Here is a 20,291-nt window from a genome sequence, read left to right as displayed (position 1 = left end):
GCCGCCACCGACTCCGGAGAAGGGCTTGCTGGGGCGGAGCCGCTCAAGCGGTACGTGAAGGAGGCTAAAAGCCTCCACAGAGAGCATGTTAAGGCCGGCGTCGCCGTCGATGAGGGTCTTGGTAACGGCTACACTGCAGATGGTGGGCGTGAAAAGCATCGGGAGCATGCCCGAACCGACTGTGGTGACTGGATGATCCCCCGAGTCGAAGGTCGCGTCGGCACTGGGCGCCGCCCAACCCGGGGGAGCCCCCTGCCGCGTGGAGGCGACGCCTATCCGGAGAAAAAATGGCTTGGTGTGTCGGTCCGAGGGCGGCGCCTGTGAGCCGCCGAGGAGAGTCGCGACGACAGGGGGTGCTGGTCCCCTGAAGCGTGCGATGAAGAGGTCGCCCAGCTCCCCCTAGGAGGCCACAGAAGATCCCGGCAGATGCAGGAGCCAGGCGCGCGGCACGCCAGCGAGGGCCATTGGGAGCCAATTGGTCATGACCTTATCGTCACCCCCAGCCTCCTCGTATGCCAAGAAGGCCGCCGGATGCGCCTCACCATTGTAACGATGCGACATCTCCGGCTTGAACTTGTGCGGCCACCGCACCCGTCGAAAAGCGGGGGTGAAGGCCCGAAGCCCCATGGCGCTACGGAGGGTGCCCGTCGATCCAATCGGAGAAGCGGCGGCGTCCATGGGAGTAGGTCGGAGAGGTGAGGCCGTAGGGGGGCGAAGCTTTGGCGCACCCCTACCTGGCGCGCCAAATGTCAGATTTCGGGTTCCGGCAAAACCCTTGAGGCTCGAACACCGGGGTGCGCTCAAAGATCTCTCCCCCTGTAGCTCGCACACATCATGATCTCACGGCCTAGCTCGACGAGCCCAAAGAACAAGAGACACAAGATTTTATACTGGTTCGGGCCACCGATGTGGTGTAATACCCTACTCCAGTGTGGTGTGGTGGATTGCCTCTCGGCCTGAGGATGAACAGTTACAAGGGAAGAACAGCCTCCTGAGGAGAGGTGCCCTTGTGCTTGGTGAGCTTGTGTGGTTGAGGATGATCTGGATGATCTGGATCCCTCCTTCCTACTATGGTGGCTAGTCCTATTTATAGTGGCCTTGGTCCACTTCCCATATATTGAGCGGGAAGGGATTCCACAACGGCCAAATTCAAAGGGAGACAACTAGTACAAGTTATCCTGACTAAAGGTGGTCTTCGCCTGCCAAGGGCTCTGGTGGTGACGCCGTCTTGGGCTCCATGGTGACCTCCATCTTGCCGTCCTGCTGGTCTTGGTCTTGTTGCACCGATATGGAAACCTTTGCTTGATGCCTCGGGACTCCTAGCCCGCGCTTTCTGCTACCTCTTGAGCACTGCGTTGGTTTTCCCTTGAAGAGGAAAGGGTGATACAACAAAGTAGCGTAAGTATTTCCCTCAGTTTTTGAGAACCAAGGTATAAATCCAGTAGGAGGCTACGCGCGAGTCCCTCGCACCTAGACAAAACAAATAAATCCTCGCAACCAACGCGATCAGGGGTTGTCAATCCCTACACGGTCACTTATGAGAGTGAGATCTGATAGATATGATAAGATAATATTTTTGGTATTTTTATGATAAAGATGCAAAGTAAAATAGAAGGCAATGAAAATAACTAAGTGGTGGAAGACAAATATGATGGAAGATAGACCCGGGGGCCATAGGTTTCACTAGTGGCTTCTCTCAAGAGCATAAGTATTTACGGTGGGTGAACAAATTACTGTTGAGCAATTGACAGAATTGAGCATACTTCTGAGAATATCTAGGTATGATCATGTATATAGGCATCACGTCCAAGACAAGTAGACCGACTCATGCCTGCATCTACTATTATTACTCCACACAGCGACCTCTATCCAGTATGCATCTAGAGTATTAAGTTCATAAGAACAGAGTAACGCTTTAAGCAAGATGACATGATGTAGAGGGATAAATTCATGCAATATGATAAAAAAAACCATCTTTTTATCCTCGATGGCAACAATACAATACGTGCCTTGCTGCCCCTATTGTCACTGGGAAAGGACACCGCAAGATTGAACCCAAAGCTAAACACTTCTCCCATTGCAAGAAAGATCAATCTAGTAGGCCAAACCAAATTGATAATTCGAAGAGACTTGCAAAGATAACCAATCATAAAAAAAGAATTCAGAGAAGATTCAAATATTGTTCATATATAAACTTGATCATGAACCCACAATTCATCGGTCTCAACAAACACACCGCAAAAGAAGATTACATCGAATAGATCTCCACGAGAGAGGGGGAGAACATTGTATTGAGATCCAAAAAGAGAGAAGAAGCCATCTAGCTAATAACTATGGACCCGAAGGTCTGAGGTAAACTACTCACACATCATCGGAGAGGCTATGGTGTTGATGTAGAAGCCCTCCGTGATCGATGCCCCCTCCGACGGAGCTCCGGAACAGGCCTCAGGATCGGATCTCGTGGATACAGAAAGTTACAGCGGTGGAATTAGGGTTTTGGCTCCTGCTTTGATCGTTTGGGGGTACATAGGTATATATAGGAGGAAGGAGTACGTCGGTGGAGCAACAGGGGGCCCACGAGGGTGGAGGGCGCGCCTGGGGGGTAGGCACGCCCCCTACCCCGTGGCTTCCCTGTTGGTTGCTTGATGTAGGGTCCAAGTCTCCTGGATCATGTTCGTTCTGAAAATCACGCTCCCGAAGGTTTCATTCCGTTTGGACTCCGTTTGATATTCTTTTTCTGCGAAACTCTGAAATAGGCAAAAAAATAGCAATTCTGGGCTGGGCCTCTGGTTAATAGGTTAGTCCCGAAAATAATATAAAAGTGAATAATAAAGCCCAATAATGTCCAAAATAGAAGATAATATAGCATGGAGCAATCAAAAATTATAGATACGTTGGAGACGTATCAAGCATCCCCAAGCTTAATTTCTGCTCGTCCTCGAGTAGGTAAATGATAAAAACAGAATTTTTGATGTGGAATGCTACTAGGCATAATTTCAGTGTAATTCTTATTAATTGTGGCATGAATATTCAGATCCGAAAGATTCAAGATAAGAGTTTAATATTGACATAGAAATAATAATACTTCAAGCATACTAACTAAGCAATTATGTCTTCTCAAAATAACATGGCCAAAGAAAGTTCATCCCTACAAAATCATATAGTTTAGTCATGCTCCATTTTCGTCACACAAGAATGCTCTCATCATGCACAACCCCGATGACAAGCCAAGCAATTGTTTCATACTTTAGTAATCTCAAACTTTATAAACCTTCACGCAATACATGAGTGTGAGCCATGGATATAGAACTATGGGTGGAACAGAGTATAATGATGGGGGTTATGTGGAGAAGACAAAAAAAGGAGAAAGTCTCACATCAACGAGGCTAATCAATGAGCTATGGAGATGCCCATCGATTGATGTTAATTCAAGGAGTAGGGATTGCCATGCAACGGGTGCACTAGAGCTATAAATGTATGAAAACTCAACAAAAGAAACTAGTGGGTGTGCATCCAACTTGCTTGCTCACGAAGACCTGGGGCACTTGAGGAGGCCCATTATTGGAATATACAAGCCAAGTTCTATAATGAAAAATTCCCACTAGTATATGAAAGTGACAAAACAAGAGACTCTCTATCATGAAGATCATGGTGCTACTTTGAAGCACAAGTGTGGAAAAAAAGATAGTAGCATTGTCCCTTTTCATTTCTTCTTTTTTGGGGTCTTCCTTTTTTATTTGGCCTTTCTCTTTTTTGGGGGGACAATGCTCTATTAAATGATGATCATCACACTTCTATTTATTTACAACTCAATGATTACAACTCGATACTAGAACAAGGTGTGACTCTATATGAATGCCTCCGGCGGTGTACCGGGATATGCAATGAACCAAGAGTGACATGTATGAAAGGATTATGAATGGTGGCTTTGCCACAAATACTATGTCAACTACATGATCATGCTAAACAATATGACAATGATGAACGTGTCATGATAAACGGGATGGTGGAAAGTTGCATGGCAATATATCTCGGAATGGCTATGGAAATGCCATAATAGGTAGGTATGGTGGCTGTTTTGAGGAAGATATAAGGAGGTTTATGTGTGAAAGAGCGTATCATATCATGGGGTTTGGATGCACCGGCAAAGTTTGCACCAACTCTCAATGTGATAAAGGGCAATGCACGGTACCGAAGAGGCTAGCAATGATGGAAAGGTGAGAGTGCGTATAATCCATGGACTCAACATTAGTCATAAAGAACTCACATACTTATTGCAAAAATCTACAAGTCATCAAAAACCAAGCACTATGCGCATGCTCCTAGGGGGATAGATTGGTAGGAAAAGACCATCGCTCGTCCCCGACCGCCACTCATAAGGAGGACAATCAAAGAACACCTCATGTTTCAAATTTGTTACATAACGTTTACCATACATGCATGCTACGGGACTTGCAAACTTCAACACAAGTATTTCTCAAATTCACAACTACTCAAATAGCACAACTTTAATATCTCTACCTCCATATCTCAAAACAATCATCAAGCATCAAACTTCTCTTAGTATTCAAAACACTCATAAGAAAGGTTTTACTAATCTTGAATATCTAGCATATTAGGATTATTTAAGCAAATTACCATGCTATTTAAGACTCTCAAAATAATCTAAGTGAAGCATGAGAGATCAATAATTTCTATAAAACAAATCCACCACCATGCTCTAAAAGATATAAGTGAAGTACTAAAGCAAGACTATATAACCCAAAGATTTAAGTGAAGCACATAGAGTATTCTAATAATTTCTGAATCATGTGTGTCTCTGTCAAAAGGTGTGTACAGCAAAGATGATTGTGGTAAACTAAAAATAAAAGACTCAAATCATACAAGACGCTCCAAGAAAAACACATATCATGTGCTGAATAAAAATATAGCTCCAAGTAAAGTTATCGATGGAAGTAGACGAAAGAGGGGATGCCTTCCGGGGCATTCCCAAGCTTTGGCATTTTGATCTCCTTAGATTATCTTGGGGGTGCCATGGGCATACCCAAGCTTAGGCTCTTTCCACTCCTTGTTCTTATCCATCAAATCCTTACCCAAACCTTGAAAACTTGACAACACAAAACTTAAAAGTAGAAAATCTCGTGACCTCCGTTAACAAAAGAAAAGAAAACACCACTTCAAGGTACTATAATGAACTCATTATTTATTTATATTGGTGTTAAACCTACTGTATTAAAACTTCTCTATGGTTTATAAACTATTTTACTAGCCATAGATTCATCAAAATAAGCAAACAACACACGAAAAACAGAATATGTCAAAAACAGAACAGTCTGTAGTAATTTGTAGCTAGCGCAAGATACGGAACCCCAAAAATTCTAAAATAAATTGCTGGACGTGAGGAATTTATCTATTAATCATCTGCAAAAAGAATTAACTAAATCTCACTTTCCAAATAAAAAAGTCAGCAGTTATCGTGAGCGCTAAAGTTTCTGTTTTTTACAGCAAGGTTAACAAGACTTTCCCCAAGTCTTCCCAACGGTTCTACTTGGCACAAACACTAATTAAACACAAAAAACACAACCAAAAGAGAGGCTAGATAAATTATTTATTACTAAACAGGAGAAAAAAGCAAGGAATAAAAATAAAATTGGGTTGCCTCCAAACAAGCGCTATCGTTTAACGCCCCTAGCTAGGCATAAAAAGCAAGGATAGATCTAGGTATTGCCATCTTTGGTAGGCAATCCATAAGTGGCTCTCATAATAGATTCATAAGGTAATTTAATTTTCTTTCTAGGAAAGTGTTCCATGCCTTTCCTTAATGGAAATTGGAATCTAATATTTCCTTCCTTCATATCAATAATTGCACCAATCGTTCTAAGGAAAGGTCTACCAAGAATAATAGGACATGACGGATTGCAATCTATGTCAAGAAAAATAAAATCTACGGGCACATAATTCCTATTTGCAACAATAATAACATCATTAATTCTTCCCATAGGTTTCTTAATAGTGGAATCCGCAAGGTGCAAGTTTAAAGAGCAATCATCAAAATCACGGAAACCTAACAAATCACACAAAGTCTTTGGAATCGTGGAAACACTAGCACCCAAATCACACAAAGCATATCATTCATTATCTTTAATTTTAATTTTAATAGTTGGTTCCCACTCATCATAAAGTTTTCTAGGGTTAGAAACTTCCAACTCAAGTTTTTCTTCATAAGATTGCATCAAAGCATCAACGATGTGTTTGGTAAAAGCTTTATTTTGGCTATAAGCATGAGGAGAATTTAGCATGGATTGCAACAAGGAAATACAATCTATCAAAGAGCAGCTATCATAATTAAATTCCTTGAAATCCAAAATAGTAGGTTCATTAACATCTAGAGTTTTGATCTCTTCAATCCCACTTTTATCAAATTTAGCATCAAGATCTAAAAACTCCGAATTTTTGGAATGCCTTCTAGGTAAAGGTGGATCATATTAAGTCCCATCATTATCAAGATTCATATTTCAAAACAGAGATTTAATAGGGGACACATCAATAACTTTTAGATCTTCATCTTTATTATCATGGAAACTAGAAGAACACGCTCTTATAAAGGAAACTTTCTTAGCGCGCATCCTAGCGGTTCTTTCTTTGCACTCATCAATGGAAATTATCATGGCTTTGAGAGACTAATTGATATCATGCTTAGGAGGAATAGATCTAAGTTTTAAAGAATCAGCATCAAGAGAAATTCTATCAACGTTCCTAGCCAAATCATCAACTTTAAGCAATTTCTCTTCAAGCAAAGCATTGAAATTCTTTTGCGAATTCATAAATTCCTTAACACTAGTCTCAAATTCAGAGGGCATCTAATTAAAATTTCCATAAGAATTGTTGTAGGAATTACCATAATTATTAGAGGAATTACTAGGATAAGGCCTAGGATTAAAGTTTCCTCTATACGCGTTGTTACCAAAATTATTCCTACCAACAAAATTCGCGTCCATAGATTCATTATTATTCTCAATCAAAGTAGACAAAGGCATATCATTAGGATCAGAAGAAACACTCTTAGTAGCAAATAATTTCATAAGTTCATCCATCTTTCCACTCAAAACATTAATTTCTTCTATCGCATGCACTTTTTTATTAGTAGATCTTTCAGTGTGCCATTGAGAATAATTAACCATAATATTATCTACGAGTTTAGTAGCTTCTCCTAAAGTGATTTCCATAAAAGTGCCTCCCGCGGCTGAATCTAAAATATTTCTAGAAGAAAAATTCAATCCGGCATAAAATTTTTGTATAATCATCCACAAATTCAAACCATGTGTTGGGAAATTACGTATCATTAATTTCATCATCTCCCAAGCTTGTGCAACATGTTCATGATCAAGTTGCTTAAAATTCATAATATCGTTTCTAAGAGAGATGATCTTAGCGGGAGGAAAATACTTTGTCGGCGTTCTGGGAACGGGGGTCCCCAGACTTGCCTGCCTGCGGCCTGCGGCGTGGCTCCGGTGGGGGCCCAGCACGGCCCGTCTTCATTAGCCCAAGCTCAAGACCCTCGCGAGGGGCCAAGCCTCGCGGGGCGGACGACAGGAAGCTTCCTTAAGAGCAGCCTCATCGGGCAGGCTCGCGAGGAGGCGGAGAGATCAATGCATGGGTACCTCGTGAGGATCCCATGACGCAAGCCATGACGATCAAGGCCAGGCGAGCGCCAGGCGGGTGCCAGCCTACGTAGGGTCCTTGTTTCCCCTTTGGTGCAAAGGGGGCAAGCACAGGCCAAGGTATCAGGCAAAGGTTACCATTCCGGTGCAACGAGACCAAGACCAGCCGGACGGCCGGGCGGAGGTCGCCATGGAGCCCAACACGGCGTCATCACCAGTGCTTTTGGCAGCCGAAGACCACCTTTGGTCAGGATAACTTGTACTAGATGTTGCCCTTCAAAATGGCCAATTGTTGGCGCCCTTCCCGCTCAATTATTCGGGGAGAGGCCCAGGGCCTCTACAAATAGAGCTAGCCTCCACAAAGAAAAGGGGGGAGAAAGGGAGGAGAAAGAGGGGGAAGGAGAAGAAACCTAGTAGAGACTAAATAGAACACACCGCATCAGCTCAAGAACACCCCTCGCGAGGCTGTTCTTCCCTTGTACTTTCCATCATCGGCCCCAGAGGCAATCCACCACACCACACACTGGAGTAGGGTACTACACCACAACGGTGGCCCGAACCAGTATAAACCTCGTGTCTCTTGTGTTGTTCATCATTTTCATCTTAGTTCGCACGAGAGGATTGGACATAGATCAGTACGGGAGAGATCTCCGTGCGCACCCCAGTGTTCGAACCTCAAGAGTCTGCTGGAACCCGAAATCCGACATTTGGCGCGCCAGGTAGGGGTGCACCAGAGTCCTTCTTCCTCCGCGTCGTGTTCTGCCGCTTCGCCACCCAGATGTCAAGCAACCAAGCTGCCAACACCAACCGCTGGGCGGCGTGGCCCGCCCACGCCGTGTCACCGTCTCAGGGCGACCTCAACCTTGCGCCTCAGGCAGCTCGCGCTCCGCAGGGCGCTGCGGGACGCGGGCGATGCGGCCAGACGCCGCCTGCCCTCACGCCACGGCAGGTGCGGGCCGCAGCAAGGGCCTCGAACCACGCCGCTGCCACGGCACCATACACCCGACGGGAGCAGGCGAACTCCAGGGCCGCGCTCACGGTGGCCCGAGAGCTACTACGGTGCCGCTTGCTGGAAGGCGGCCGCGACGTGTTGTTGGAGCGAGTGGCCGAGCTCCTGGCCGCCGCCGCCTCAGGAGCACCCCCTTTCTGCATGCAGCTGCCGCCCCAGATCCAGGACAGGTCGCACGACGGCATTATGCATGCCCATGCAATTTCAGGTGGACCCCAGGGCCGGTCCAGTGCCAACACCTCCGCCAGCACCAGGCGGCTGATTGCGCCGGCCCTTCCCCTGGCCGGCGAAGGGATGCGTGCCGCGGCCTTTGGCCTCGGCGGACCACCGCGTCATCACGTACAAGGCGACGCCCCAAGCCAGACTGCGTGGCATGCGGGGCGCTACAGCGAGGTCCACGAGGTGGTCGCCCCGAAGGCCTATGTACCCCGCATGGTGGATCAAGGGCGCGAGCTGGAAGAAGGTCACGACTCGTTCCTCGGGCCCGGCTGGGACGAGGAGGCGCCGGAAGCCGAGCTCTTTCAGGAACCCCAAGAGAGCGTCGACAATGCCGACAGCAGCAACTATCGGGTACCACTCATCCCTCAGGAGCAAGCTTACGCTATCCATGGGTCGCAGGAGGTACAGGTCACCGCAGCGATTGGCCGCCCCAACGCTGCAGCCTCTTATCCCTCAGGAGGAGGGTGCAGGGGGCTGCAGGAAAGGGGCCGAGATCCGAGCTCACCCTCGGGGCGGTCGGGTCAAGGTGTTCTCAGGAGGTAGGCCCTCTGCCGGGGAGGTGCCCCATGGCCCGCCCTCGGCAGAGGACCCGTGGTCATCGGGGGAACCGCTGGCGACCGCTCTACCCCATTGGCGTCGTCCTTGGTTTCCGGTCGCCGTCAATGGCGGCAGAGTGAGGCGCAAGGCGGGTGTAACATCCCAAATTTTCAATTTGGAATGTTATACATTAGATCATCATGCATATCATATTTTATTTTGCATTTTGGTTGATCCTAGAAATTCTACGCAACTCAATGACCCACGGAGAGAGTTGGGGATTTCGTTATTTTCATATTTGAGTTTTCTCAAATTTTTAGAATAGGATCGTTTGATTTTATTTATTTTATTATCAATTATTTCTATTACAAAAATATGAGAGAGGGAATAAAATGACTTTCCCAAAATAAAGAAATATTGAGGATTTAATAATAAAATCAAATAAGATTTTATTTCGGAGTTTTTCGGTGTTTTATTTGAATTTAGGAAAAATGTGCGTTTTTCAAAATTGCATTTAGGGCCCAAATAAATGTTCACCTAGTGCGGCTTGATTTTAGAAGCCCGTGAAAATTTATTTCGGAATTTTTGGAGTCCGTTTAGTATTTCTTTTTATTTTTCTTCCGAGCGTAATAATTAAAAAAAACGAACCGACTTCGGGCCGTACCCGAGCGGGACACCGCCCGGGGGCGGCCTTTAAATAGCGTCGCCCCGAGCCGCCCCAGCCCATCAGCCCCGCCTCGATCCGCGTGCGTCGCCGGAGCCACCGCCGATGATCCCGCCGCCCGAGGTTCTTCGCGCCTAGTTTTCCGTGCCGGAAAAAAAGAGAAAAAAAATTCGGCATTCGTCGTTTTTCTTTTTCTCGGATTAAATCCGCAATTTTTCTGATCGCGATTCCTGATCCGATTTTCGTTTTAGTTTAACTTTTCGCTCGTTTATCAGAATTAGGCAATTCAAGCGCCTAGGGATTCGTCTCGAAACCCTCTATCCGTTTAACCAACTTAAACAAGTTTTTGCGATTGTAAAATTTGCCCTAGATCAAGATTATTAGAACAAAGTTGTTTTCTTTCGCCATTTGTCTTTCGTTGCTTCGTTCGATTTGATTCTTTTTGCCAACCGGAGTTCTTAAGTTGAACTTTCTGGTTAGATCTCTTATTTGAGTTTTACATGTGCATTAGATGAGTACTTATTGTATGCTTGTTTGTTTGTCTGCGATAGAGTACCCGGAGTGCGCCGCTTGTTACTTTGAATCGTTAGGTTTCGCGGATCATCAGCAAGGCAAGTAACCCTTTGATCATACCTTTTCTACTACCCACTTTTATTGCATTAGATCAATCCTCACACATTGCATGATTAGGATCTAATTAAATTGTGGGATGGGAAGTAGATGAGGTAGTACCTATTACCTGTTTGTTTTCAAACCTTTGGGAGTTACTTCTACGTTTGCTTATTGTGCCATGCTATGCTAGTAGACGTGGATTGGGTGAGTGAAATCCATGACAGATGTGAGATTGTTAATTAATGGTTTATCTAAGGTGGCAACTTAAACACACATCTGGGTGGATTGAGGCACCTGGGTATTCCAGGACTTGCCTGTTTTCTTTTGGACCGCCACCCAGGCTCAAAGGGATCATGAGACTATTCATACTAGAAACTTCCGTGTGTAGCCACAAGCTATTATGGGCTCTAGAATAGTTGACTAAGTCATGCGAACTCTTACAGTGGTAGACTAGCAGATGTAGGGGATGTAGGTGGTACGGTCTACCCGATCGTAAGGTGCTAGCGCTTCTGAAAGACTATGTCTCGGTCATCCGTCTTCTCAAACACCATGTAGTGCGAGAAACCAAACGGAGGCGATCGAGTCTTGTGGGGAAAAGTGCGCAAACCTCTGCAGAGTGTAATAAACTAATCATGGTTAGCCGTGTCCCCGGTTATGGACATCTTGAGTATCTAGTACTTGGATTTTCATGTGAATCTCAACATGTTACTCTAAATTAATTTTGTTGGGTTATGTTTAATGATGATGCTTAATTGGGATTGAGAATGCTGTCAACCATTCTCAATGTTTAACAACCACCATGATAGTAATTAAATTTTATTCCTTTGAAGTAGGGAAAAATTGGCTTTATGCAAAACAGTAACCATAGAGCTTTCCACTCGCCAAATATGCATATAGTATAGCTGTTTCATTCCATTACTCTCTATGTGTTACCTTGCCAGCATATTCCATGTGCTGACCCGTTTTCGGGCTGCAACATTAATGTTGCAGACTTTTCAGACGACGATTAAGGAGTTTTTAGGTCGTGGTTCTATACTCAGTGATGCCGTTGGAGTTGAGGGACTCACTTATCTTCCAAGCCTTTCGCTGTTATCGTTATTAGATGACCTTAAGCCATATTTATTGTAATAAGTTCTCTTTTGAGACACTCGATGTAATAAGTGTGTGATTGCTACTCTGCTATAAATCCTCCGAGTACTGTGTGGTGTCAGCATTACTGATCCAGGGATGACACGGGAGCACAGAGACCAGACTGTTTGAGATCTGGTCGCTACAGAGATGGTATCAGAGCACACGTAGACTGTAGGACACGACCACTAAGCACAAGACCTAGATCACTATTCACTCTCTTCTCTTCTGACCTCTCATCTTTTCTACTCTTTAGGATGGCGGATGCAAGGAACAAGTTCACACAACCAGATGAAGATACACCCTTTGGACGACACTTGAAGGAAGTCACTAGATACCTGAACATAGGAGTACCAAGTTTCACCGGAACCTACAACGCCACTTTACCTGAAGAAGAGCGCTGGATGATTCAAGTTCGAGTTCCAGGAAGGACGTTCATGCCAGTCACTGAGCCCATAGAATTTTCTTTTGATGCACCAACTTGGAGTCTAGGAAAGAGCATGGCAGCTCACATCGCCATGGGACGCATTGGAGAAGTCTACCGCAAGGATCTCAAGGATACTATCTACCAGATTTGTGGGCGCCGAGATGAACACTGGGAGATGATCAGCACCAGGAAGGATAGATCAATTGCAGCTTTTATCTAGGAGCTAAACCAGCACATTCGACGACAGGAGAACCAGATGTGCGCCGACATGATAGACCTGAAGAAGGCAAAGACTAGAATCAAGGAACTGGAGGAAGAACTCAAGGCTACACATGAAGATTATGAAGAGGTAATTGAAGTATTGGTGGAGAAGAATGACGACCTAATCAAGAAGATTGGAATATTTATGGGAGACCCTACGCCAGTAGAGGAAGACGAAGAACCTCAGGAAATTAGCCCGGAAGACTACATCATCATCGACGGCACTGACTCAGAAGCAGATAGTAGCGATGATGACTATGTTGATGAAGCTGGAGCAGATATTATGGAGTCAACGACCGTAGAATATTTCTAGTAGACCACCTCATCAGTAGTAGTAGTCCACCATGTAAATATAGTAGTCCGAGCACTTTTGCGATAGATAGATCGATTGTATGCCCTTGTTTGATTGATTGAAGTGAATTGTTTGTTTTGCCTCATGTGCATATGGGTAGTGTTTTCTCTTTAGACCCCCTCTATTCTTATATCTCATCTTTTCTAAACCCTCAGATGCCTACGAGACGTGACCCCGGATTTGCCTTTCCACCGGAGCTCACCCAGTTGATCCAGCAGCAAAACACATTGATGCAGTTGCTAGTCCAGAATCAGAATCAGGGGAACAACAACAGCAACCCACCACCACCACCACCTGTTGATCACTTAGCCTGTTTTCTTAGGCTGAATCCGCCGGTGTTTTCCAGTAGCACCGAGCCGATAGTAGCAGATGATTGGCTCCGCAAGACAGCTAGGGAGTTGACCACAGCAGGATGCACAGATGCGGAGAAGGTGAAGTTTGCCGCACATCAGTTAGAAGGACCCGCAGCATCATGGTGGGAGAATTTCACAGCCACTTTCCCTGTAGACACTGTCACATGGGACCAGTTTCAGCAGGCTTTTCGTACTGCACACGTTTCAGCAGGAGCTATGGCCATGAAGAAGCGTGAGTTTCACAACTTGCGCCAAGGAGGATGGATAGTTGGCCAGTATGTGGAGGAATTTAGTAAGTTAGCACTTTATGCACCAGATGACGTCGCTACGGATGCAGCGAAGCAGGAGAAGTTTTTAGAAGGACTGAATGATGAGTTGAGCATGCAGTTGATGGTAGCCACCTTCAACAACTACCAGGAGTTGGTAGATCGTGCTCCTATGATTGAAGGCAAGCAGCAGCAAATTGAGAATCGCAAGAGGAAGTATGGACAAGGAAAGTACAATTCAGGAGCTCAGCAGAAGCCACATTTTACCCCTAGACCGGGAGGACATTTTCAGCATACCCATGGAGGAGGTAGCTCGCACAATCACAATGGCACCAAGAAAGGTAATGGTAACGGAGGAAGCAACGGCCAGAACCGCACCAACCCCTCAACCCCAGCCAAGAAGGACTTGAGCCAAGTCACTTGCTTTAAGTGTTCGAAGATAGGACATTATGCAAATGAATGTCCTGAATTGCAAAATGGAAATAGCAATGGAAGTTCTGGGAAGAAGCCGAACCCTTTTAACAGGGGACAGGTGAAACACGTTAGCGTGGAGGAGGTTGAAGCTCAGCCCGATGCAGTAATAGGTAAGTTTTTGGTTAAGTCATTTACTGCACTCGTTCTCTTTGATACTGGCGCATCGCATTCATACATCTCAAGGGGATTTGTGGATAAGTATAACCTACCAACCCAAGCCCTTAGGTCACCCATGTTAGTAACCTCACTCGGAGCAGAGTATGTGGCTAGTCTATGGTGTGACCGGTTACCATTAAGGATTGGTAACTATGTTTTTCCCTCAGACCTAATAGTATTGGAATCTCAAGGATTGGATGTGATATTAGGCATGGATTGGTTATCAAAGTATGAAGGGAATATTGAGTGTGCTAGTAAGTCAATTTTGCTTACCACCCCAGAAGGGAGAAGGATCAAGTATGTATCCCAGCATGTGCCAAAGAAGACTCAAGTAAATTGCCTAACAGGAGTTGTGCAGGAGGAAGTACCAGTGGTAAGGGATTTCCCTGATGTATTTCCAGAGGAGTTGCCAGGCATGCCACCGGATAGAGATATTGAGTTTTTGATTGAGCTATTGCCAGGCACAGGGCCAATATCAAAGAGACCATATAGGATGCCAGCAAAGGATTTGGTGGAAATTAAGAAGCAGATTAAGGAGTTATTGGATAAGGGATATATTCTCCCAAGTTCTTCACCTTGGGGATCGCCAGTACTTCTAGTGGAGAAGAAGGATGGATCGTTAAGGATGGTTGTTGATTATCGAGGATTGAATGAAGTAACGATCAAGAACAAGTACCCACTACCAATGATCGACGATCTGTTTGATCGATTGCAAGGAGCTAAGGTATTTTCCAAGATCGATCTGCGATCAGGATACCGCCAGTTGAAGATTCGAGAACAGGATATTCCAAAGACAGCTTTTACTACCAGGTATGGGCTGTATGAGTACACCGTTATGTCATTTGGTCTGACTAAAGCACCTGCCTATTTTATGAACATGATGAACAAAGTGTTTATGGAGTTTTTGGATAAGTTCGTTGTAGTGTTCATTGATGATATCCTGGTTTATTCGAAGAATGAATAGGAGCATAAGGAGCATTTGCGTTTGGTACTTGGAAAGCTCAGAGAACATCAACTATATGCCAAGTTCAGCAAATGTGAGTTTTGGTTGAAGGAAGTAGGATTCCTCGGACACGTTATATCTGGAGAAGGTATAGCAGTAGATCCCGCTAAAGTTGAAACCGTGACCAAGTGGGAAGCCCCAACAATAGTTGGAGAGATCCGGAGTTTTCTTGGACTTGCAGGATACTGCCGGAGATTTATTGAGAATTTCTCAAAGATTGCGAAGCCTATGACTGAGTTGTTCAAGAAGGATACCAAGTTCATATGGACAGAGGAATGTGAGGCTAGTTTCCAGGAATTGGAGAAATGTTTGGTTACCTCACCAGTGTTGATTTTGCTAGACCAGACCAAAGATTATGAGGTATATTGTGACGCTTCACGTCGAGGACTTGGAGCAGTGCTTATGCAGGAAGGGAGAGTTATTTCATATGCCTCAAGACAACTGAAACCTCATGAGTTGAATTATGCCATGCATGATTTGGAGTTAGCAGCCGTAATGCATGCTTTGAAAACATGGAGACATTTCCTCATTGGAAATCATTGTGAGGTGTACACGGATCATAAGAGTTTGAAATACATCTTCACACAGAAGGAGTTAAACCTCAGACAAAGGCGATGGTTGGAGCTTATCAAGGATTATGATATGAAATTGCATTATCACCCCGGAAAGGCTAATGTAGTAGCTGACGCATTAAGCCGTAAGAGCCATGTCAATACATTAATGACGGGAGAAATACCCAAGGAGTTAGCAGTAAATCTTCGTGAACTATGTTTGGAAATAGTTCCGAGAGGTTATGTAGCAGCAATGGAGATTCAGTCAGCCTTGATGGATAAAATCAGGGAAGCTCAGAAAGCTGACAAAGAGATTGCCGCTATAAAGGAGAAACTAAGCAAAGGAAAAGCTAAAGGATTTCGTGAGGATGAGCACGACACCCTATGGTTTGAAGACCGCGTTTACGTGCCCAATGACCCGGAGATTAGGAAGTTAATTTTGCAAGAGGCACACGACTCACCGTATTCAATTCACCCAGGAAATACCAAGATGTATTTAGATTTGAAGGATATTTTCTGGTGGACCGGAATGAAGAAGGATATAGCGGAGTATGTAGCAGTTTGTGATGTATGTCAGAGAGTAAAGGCAGAGCATCAGAAGCCAGCAGGATTGTTACAACCATTGTCGATACCCGAATGGAAGTGGGATAAGCTAGGCATGGATTTTATCACGGGATTGCCCAGGACTCATTCAGGCTATGACTCGATTTGGGTTGTAGTCAATCGATTGACGAAAGTAGCTCATTTCATCCCAGTAAAGACCACTTATACCAGTGCTAAGTTGGCAAAGATATACATGACCAGAATAGTATGTGTGCCTGGAGTTCCGAGGAGTATCGTATCGGATAGAGGAACCCAGTTTACCTCAAAGTTCTGGAAGCAGTTGCACGAAACTTTGGGTACCAGACTAGAATTCAGTACAGCTTTTCATCCACAGACAGATGGACAGACCGAGAGAGTCAATCAGATTTTGGAGTATATGCTGAGAGCTTGTGCACTGGATTACGGATCTAGTTGGGACGATAATTTGCCATATGCAGAGTTCTCTTACAACAACAGTTATCAAACCAGTTTAAAGATGGCCCCTTTCGAAGCTTTGTACGGAAGGAGGTGCAGGACACCGTTGTCGTGGGATGAAGTTGGAGACCGCCAGTTGTTTGGACCTGACTTGATTAAGGAGTCGAACAGAAGGTGAAATTGATTCGCGATAGGCTCAAGGTAGCCCAGTCCAGACAGAAGAGTTATGCAGATTCTAAACGCAAGGAGACAGTTTACGAAGTCGGAGACAGAGCTTATCTTCGAGTATCTCCACTTCGGGGGACAAAGCGTTTTGGAGTTAAAGGGAAGTTAGCACCACGATTTGTAGGACCATATCGAGTTTTGGAGCGTATGGGAGAAGTGGCCTACAAGTTGGAATTGCCCGAAGGATTGTCAGGAGTTCATGATGTGTTCCACGTTTCTCAGTTAAAGAAATGTCACGCGGAGATGGCTGACATACCATTGAGAGACACAGTGCCTTTGGAAACTATTCAGTTGGATAACAATTTGACCTACGAGGAGAAACCAGTCAAGATTCTCGAGTTTGCCAGCCGAGTTACTCGCAGCAAAGTTATTAAGTTTTGCAAAGTTCAGTGGAGCCACCACACGGAGGATGAAGCCACCTGGGAGCGAGAGGAAGATTTGCTCAAAGACCACCCTCACCTATTTTCTAGCCAACCCGAATCTCGAGGGCGAGATTCATCTTAAGTGGGGGTAGGTTTGTAACATCCCAAATTTTCAATTTGGAATGTTATACATTAGATCATCATGCATATCATATTTTATTTTGCATTTTGGTTGATCCTAGAAATTCTACGCGACTCAATGACCCACGGAGATAGTTGGGGATTTCGTTATTTTCATATTTGAGTTTTCTCAAATCTTGAGAATAGGATCGTTTGATTTTATTTATTTTATCATCAATTATTTCTATTACAATAATATGAGAGATGGAATAAAATGACTTTCCCAAAATAAAGAAATATTGAGGATTTAATAATAAAATCAAATAAGATTTTATTTCGGAGTTTTTCGGTGTTTTATTTGAATTTAGGAAAAATGTGCGTTTTTCAAAATTGCATTTAGGGCCCAAATAAATGTTCACCTTGTGCGGCCTGATTTTAGAAGCCCGTGAAAATTTATTTCAGAATTTTTGGAGTCTGTTTAGTATTTCTTTTTATTTTTCTTCCGAGCGGAATAATTAAAATAACGAACCGACTTCGGGTCGTACCCGAGCGGGACACCATCCGGGGGCAGCCTTTAAATAGCGCCGCCCCGAGCCGCCCCAGCCCATCACCCCCGCCTTGATCCGCGCGCGCCGCCGGAGCCGCCGCCGCCGATGATCCCACCGCCCGAGGTTCGTCGCGCCTCGTTTTCCGTGCCGAAAAAAGAGAAAAAAAATTCGGCGCTCGTCGTTTTTCTTTTTCTCGGATTAAATCCGTGATTTTTCTGATCGCGATTCCTGATCCGATTTTCGTTTTAGTTTAACTTTTCACACATTAATCGGAATCAGGCAATTCAAGCGCCTAGGGATTCGTCTCGAAACCCTCTATCCGTTTAACCAACTTAAACAAGTTTTTGCGATTGTAAAATTTGCCCTAGATCCAGATTACTAGAACGAAGTTGTTTTCTTTCGCCGTTTGTCTTTCGTTGCTTCATTCGATTTGATTCTTTTTGCCAACCGGAGTTCTTAAGTTGCACTTTCTGGTTAGATCTCTTATTTGAGTTTTACCTGTGCATTAGATGAGTACTTATTGTATGGTTGTTTGTTTGTCTGCGATAGAGTACCCGGAGTGCGCCGCCTATTACTTTGAATCGTTAGGTTTCGCGGATCATCAGCAAGGCAAGTAACACTTTGATCATACCTTTTCTACTACCCAGTTTTATTGCATTAGATCAATCCTCACACATTGCATGATTAGGATCTAATTAAATTATGGGATGGGAAGTAGATGAGGTAGTACCTATTACCTGTTTGTTTTCAAACCTTTGGGAGTTACTTCTACGTTTGCTTATTATGCCATGCTATGCTAGTAGACGTGGATTGGGTGAGTGAAATCCATGACAGATGTGAGATTGTTAATTAATGGTTTATCTAAGGTGGCAACTTAAACACACATCTGGGTGGATTGAGGCACCTGGGTATTCCAGGACTTGCCTGTTTCCTTTTGGACCGCCACCCAGGCTCAAAGGGATCATGAGACTATTCATACTAGAAACTTCCGTGTGCAGCCACAAGCTATTATGGGCTCTAGCATGGTTGACTAAGTCATGCGAACTCTTACAGTGGTAGACTAGCAGATGTAGGGGATGTAGGTGGTACGGTCTACCCGGTCGTAAGGTGCTAGCGCTTCTGAAAGACTATGTCTCGGTCACCCGTCTTCTCAAACACCATGTAGTGCGAGAAACCAAACGGAGGCGATCGAGTCTTGTGGGGAAAAGTGCGCAAACCTCTGCAGAGTGTAATAAACTAATCATGGTTAGCCGTGTCCCCGGTTATGGACATCTTGAGTATCTAGTACTTGGATTTTCATGTGAATCTCAACATGTTACTCTAAATTAATTTTGTTGGGTTATGTTTAATGATGATGCTTAATTGGGATTGAGAATGCTGTCAACCATTCTCAATGTTTAACAACCACCATGATAGTAATTAAATTTTATTCCTTTGAAGTAGGGAAAAATTGGCTTTATGCAAAACAGTAACCATAGAGCTTTTCACCAGCCAAATATGCATATAGTATAGCTGTTTCATTCCATTACTCTCTATAGTATAGCTGCCCCTCGTCTCCAACCGCTCCAGGTCAAGGCTGCGCTCGGCGGCCTCGAGCGTCAGTGCCTCCTCGCGCCTCTGGAGCTCCGCCCGGTCGACGGCGGCCTCCTGCATCGACCCAAGGGTCGTGTGGCGCAGCTCTATTTGCTGCTCCAGGGAGTTGCTCCAGGCTTGGAGCTCCCATACGCGCTCCTCCGCATCCTTGCGCCATCGGTCTGCCTCCCGAGCCTCCTCGATGGCCCGGGAGTAGGCCTCCCGCGAAGCTGCTAGCGACGCTTCGGCCTTCGTGTTGTCGAGGTCACGTTGATGGCACGCGAGGGCAATGGCAACCTTCAGCTTGCACCTCTCCTCAGCAAGGCGCAGGCCTTCAGCCTCGAGGCGCGCATCCTCGGCAGCAAGCTTTGCTCCGACCCGGTTCACCGCGTCCGCCACCCCCTGGAGGAACTCTTCACGAAGGGCACGACTCTCCCGAGCGCGCCTGAGCACATCTTCCACATCACCCTCTTCCGCTGGAGCATGCAGAGGGCCCCGAGGCGGTAAGCCCCCTCCAGGCGTAGGGCAGGGGGCTGCCACCCCAGCCGTCGCCGGATGGACCGCCCTGAGTGTCCGTCCCGGCATCGATCCACCCACTGAGGAGGAGCCAAGGACAGACCTCAGCCATTCGCCTTCTATGACCAGAGAAGGGGCGCATGGCAAGCCTGACGCGCCCCAAGAAGACTCGCGAAGAAAGGGCATCGGGCGAGCAAGCTCGAGGTGCCCTATGGAGTTGATCACTCCACCAACCGGTCCAGCGGCGAGGGCACCACC

This window comes from Triticum urartu, chromosome 4, assembly GCF_003073215.2.
Source record: "Triticum urartu cultivar G1812 chromosome 4, Tu2.1, whole genome shotgun sequence".
Classification (NCBI taxonomy): domain Eukaryota; kingdom Viridiplantae; phylum Streptophyta; class Magnoliopsida; order Poales; family Poaceae; genus Triticum; species Triticum urartu.
This window is presented reverse-complemented; position numbering follows the sequence as displayed.